General features: G+C 41.0%; 1 pseudogene; it reads left to right on the top strand.

The window, feature by feature from the left end:
* Positions 1-1,221: 1,221 nt before the first annotated feature.
* Positions 1,222-3,745, top strand: LOC102481035 (asparagine--tRNA ligase, cytoplasmic-like; annotated as a pseudogene).
* The last annotated feature ends 1,157 nt before the right edge of the window (positions 3,746-4,902 follow it).

Raw genomic sequence — 4,902 nt, forward strand, 5'->3', positions numbered from 1 at the left:
TCTGAGGAGGATCTCTTCCTCTGCCTTTTCTAGGTTCTATAGGCCATCTGCATTCCTCATGGTAACTTCATCTTCATCTTCGTCTTCATCTTCAAAGTGAGCAATGCAGCATCTTCTTCCTCTCTGACTTCCAGCCTCTCCCTTGTAATAGCCCTTGCGATTACATAGGATTCTCCCCGATTATCCAGGACAATCTCCATACTACAGAATCTGTAGCTTAATCACATCTACGGAGTCTCTTTTACCAGGTAAGGCAGCACATTCACAAATTCCAAGCACTAGAAAAGGGACATCTTGGGAACCAGCAGTTAGCGTAATGGCTATGTCACTGGACTCCCACGTAGTCGACCGCGGTTCGAGTCCCGGACCCGGTGGTTTAAAACTCATGCTTGGTATGTGTGCGTGTGTGCCCAAAATCCCGAGAGGAGAATGGAGGAGAAGGGATTGCAGCATGACCATCCCCCCTGGAGGGGTGATTTCTCGCTTTCTGTCTCTATGTCTCTCTCTGTCTGTCTGGCGAGCGCATGCGCCCTATAGCGAAAAACCTCTCCAAAAAAAAAAGAAAAAGGACATCTTTGAGGGACCATTATTTATTTTCCAGGATATAATTGATCACTAATTCATTTTAATCTTAATTTCTATATGCCACTCACTCATAAATCTTTACTTATGAGGCTGATTAAAGTTACCACCTTATTCCTGGGTCTCCTAACCTCTTGACCTCCTTCTAATCCAACCTCTTTATCACTGTCAGGACAATCTTTTCAAGCACGCAAATTTGATCTCCTGTGCTAAGAATCCTACAATGATTGTTTATTGCCTTCAGGAGAAAATATTAACATCTCAGTATCAATAAAAGACCCCTCATGACCTAATGCCCCTCTGTCAAGTTTTAGTTGTTGCAACTTTTCACCTGAAACTTCACAATTCCCAAACACACCATGTTGGAAAAAGTTTTCTTCTTTCTATTCCTAACACCCTCGACGCATTCCTCATTGTGACAATTCAGTGCTGCCTTAGAGATGTTGGTTGGCAAATCTTGGTTCTCTCCAAGGTGTGACTCTCTGAGAGTATCAGCTCTGTCTTTAACTTTGAATTTCTTAAATTTATCATCAAAGACAGGGCATATTAGATTTAATAAATATCTATTGATGGCATACGTAAATAAATGAATTAATGAAATTAAGTTTGTCCTTGGAGGTGACCAGAGAAACTGCAGGAATGGCGCTAACAGGTTTACAGGGCTTGGATCAAGAATGAAATGATGCTGAAGAAAACGGAGCCAAGAAGAAACCTTTTGAAACAGTTCACAAGGCTTTGAGGACAATAGGAAAAGAACCTTTTCTTACCACTTACGTAGAGTCACAGAAAGAAACTGAGAGGTGGGATGTTATTTCTAAATCACATCTGAGGAACATTTTAAAAATGTGGCACAGGGGACAAGTGAAAAACAAGCCCTGGAAAAAGAAAGGCAGAAGATAATTTGTGAAGAGAAAAGAACTTGGAAGAAGCAAAAAATAATACTATTAAAAATTATCCAAGTCTTCCAGACCCAAAAATGTGTGAAGATTTATGAATTGTAAGAGCACATAGGCCAAAGAATAAAGGCGTTTGGCTGGGACAAGGAAAGAATTTAATGTTTCTGCTATTGCTGGATGGAACTGTTATCTTTAGTGTGTCTTGTCAGATGAGTTGTATCCATTTTTTTTATTATGATTGATTGATTGATTGATTGATCTGGATTATTGCTATTGGGTACAAGTGCTTGCCAGAGAGACACAGAGAAAGAAAGTGGGGATGGCTATGCCACAGTCCCATGTCTTCCATACTCCTCCTGGGATTTTGGGCAAGTGCACACACGCATCCCATGTGTTTCAAGCCACTGGGTCCAAACTGCAGTTGGCTACAGTGTACAGAATGCTGTATCTTGTCCTCAGAAGGAAGCAGACTCCACAGAACCTCACAGAGAAACTGAGTTTTGACTTCTGGGAACTACTTGGGTTTGTCCCTGATGGAAAAGCTGGTAACTTAATCAATGAAGAGTCTGATGTAGACATCCAGCTTAACAACAAACACATGATTATCTGAGAAAAACACATGTCCAAAGTCCTAAAAGCATAGTTCATGCTCACCAGGTGCTTTAGAGATCAATTCTTTGACAGGGGGTGTTGTGAGGTTACTCCTCCAACATTAGTGCAAATACGAGTAGGAGATTCTTTAAGCTTTATTATTTGGGGAAAGAGACATGCTGACTCAATCTTCTCAGTTGTACCTGGAGACCCTTTTATAGCCCTGGGAGATGTTTTGTGTACTCCACAGTCATACATGGCAGAACAATCTAGCACACAAAGGCATCTGGCCATGTACACTCATATGGAGGCCAAGTGCCCTTTCCTGACCTTTGAGGACCTTCTGAACCAATTGGAGGACTTGGTCTGTTATGTGTAAACAAAGTCTTAAAATCACTTACAGCCAGTATGATCTAAACCCAAACATTCTTTTCTTTAAAGATTGTTTATTAGGACCAGCAGTTAGCGTAATGGCTATGTGGCTGGACTCCCACGTAGTCGACTGCGGTTCACATCCCGTTCCGGGTGGCTTAAAACTCATGCCAGGTGCATGTGCGTGCGTGCCCAAGATCCTGAGAGGAGAACGGAGGAGAAGGGATTGCGGTGTGGCCATCCCCCTGGGAAGTGATTTCTTGCTTTCTATCTCTCTGTCTCTCTCTGTCTGGTGAGCTCACGTGCCCTGTAGCGAAAACCTCTCAAAAAAATTGTTTATTAAAGTTTATTTATGATTTTTTTTTAATTTGCTCTTGGGCATGTATGCTTACCAGAGAGAGAGACAGAGACACATGCACTCATCGGTGAGAGAGAAAAAGTGAGAAAGCAAGCCACCACCAGGTCTGGGACTTGAACTGTGGCTAGCCATGTGGAACTCTAATGCCATAATCAACATACCACCTAACAGCCCCCCTGAACCTGAACTTTAAACTTGCAAATGACTCTGCAAATGGGAGATGCTATTGTGTGGCTAAAAGAACACAACATAAAGAAAGAAGATGGGAAACCAACAGATGGCATAATGGTTATGTTACTGGACTCTCACGTAGTCAACTGCGGTTTGAGTCCCAGACCCAATGACTTAAAACTCACACCAGGCTTATATACATGCGTGCTCCAAAATCTTGAAAGGAGAGTGGAGAAGAAGAGATTGTGGTGTGGCCATCCCCAGTAGAGGGTATTTTCTGGCTTTCTGTCTCTCTGTTTCTCTCTGTCTTTCCAGCAAGCACACATGCCCTATATCAAAAACCTCCCTAAAAAAAAAAAAAAAAAGAAGGAAGAAAGAAAAAAGATGGACCTTCCTCTGAACTAGGAGAAAATTATCTCAGAAGCCCCTGAGAACTGATGACAGACTCCAGTTATAAAGCAATAGTGCCGTCTTTATTTCTTGGGAGATCAAGTCCTTCTACATGCAGCAATGTCCTGAGGATTCCTGCCTTACTGAATCTGTCGATAGGCTGATGCCCAATGTTGGTGAGATAGTGGGAAGCTCGATGCATATCTGAGGTAGTGAAGAAATGCTGTCAGGTTATAAAAGGGAAAGGATCAGAGAAAGTATGCAACCTGTTCTCATGGAGGATAATGGCTTGGTCTTGGAACAATTCTTAAATTGGATTCTGAATAGGTATCACATTCAAAATGTATGTTTATACCCTAAATTTGTCCAGAACTGCAAGCCGTAACCAATTCTTCCTGAAGCGTGAAGGAAAGAATATGATTCAGGAAAAGAATAGGCTGCATCTTAAAAAAATAAAACTAAAAAGCTAAACTCTTTTTTTGTTCTATTGTGGTACAACTATTTTCTCCTTCTAGCTTTTATTCTTATTGCCATAAAAAGTAGCCCAAAGTACTTGAACATCATGTGACATTGATGTTTTTTCACATTAAGAAAAAGAATATCTATTACAAAGTTTGGGGCAATATGTGGCATGTGGACAGTGGCCATTCTGAGCAAGCATGGTGACTTTCAGACACATGCAGAAATGTGGTTCAGTGAACTGTCATTTGCATAGCAATGGAGGCAATTAACACATGAACTGCTAGCTGTGTGCTGTTTTTGATACTGCAAAGTAGTATCAGGTTGAAGGAAGTCACATGTGTTTATCAGAATGGCTACTCTCCACAGTTAAAAATACATTTCAGCATTTTCTTTATTTTTTTAAGAGAGATTCTTGCTATAGAGCATGTGCACTCACCAGAGACACACAGAGAGACAAAAAGACAGAAAGAGAAATCACACCTGGGGGTGGGGGATGGATGGTCACACTGCAATCCTTTCTCCTCCATTCTCCTCTTGTGATTTTGGGCATGCACACAAGCAATTGCCACAAGGTTTAAGCTGCCAGGTCCAGGACTTGAACTTCAGTCAACTACATGGTATTCCAGTGACTCAACCATTACACCATCTGCTGGTCCTCATTTCTGCATTTTTAGCCAATTACAGTTATAATGTTTGTGTTTTATATATACCATGTATTATGTATAATAAAACAGTTTTTAATTATGGTCTGAAAAAAGGAAGTCAATTAGAACTATAAGAAGGTGTTGGAAACAATTCACTGTTTTAGATTTTAAATTTACTTAGATTAAGAATAGAAGAGAAGGTCTGTTATGTTGGTGCTTGTAATTCTCATTCACTCCGGTGTTCATGCCTTCACATGCATCACGTACACAGAATGTCAGACCCTATGCCTGATACTGAAAACAGAAGACACAGCACTGCGCACAAACAGCTCAGTCACAATCACAAATTAGTAATTGTCATCAAGCACTGTAAGCACATGAACAACAGCGTAGTTGAGGAAGCTTTTCAGGTAGTAGTTATGAGGCAGGGTCTTTT

The sequence above is a fragment of the Tupaia chinensis genome, unplaced genomic scaffold (genome assembly GCF_000334495.1).
Source record: "Tupaia chinensis unplaced genomic scaffold, TupChi_1.0 Scaffold000054_1, whole genome shotgun sequence".
Lineage (NCBI taxonomy): Eukaryota > Metazoa > Chordata > Mammalia > Scandentia > Tupaiidae > Tupaia > Tupaia belangeri.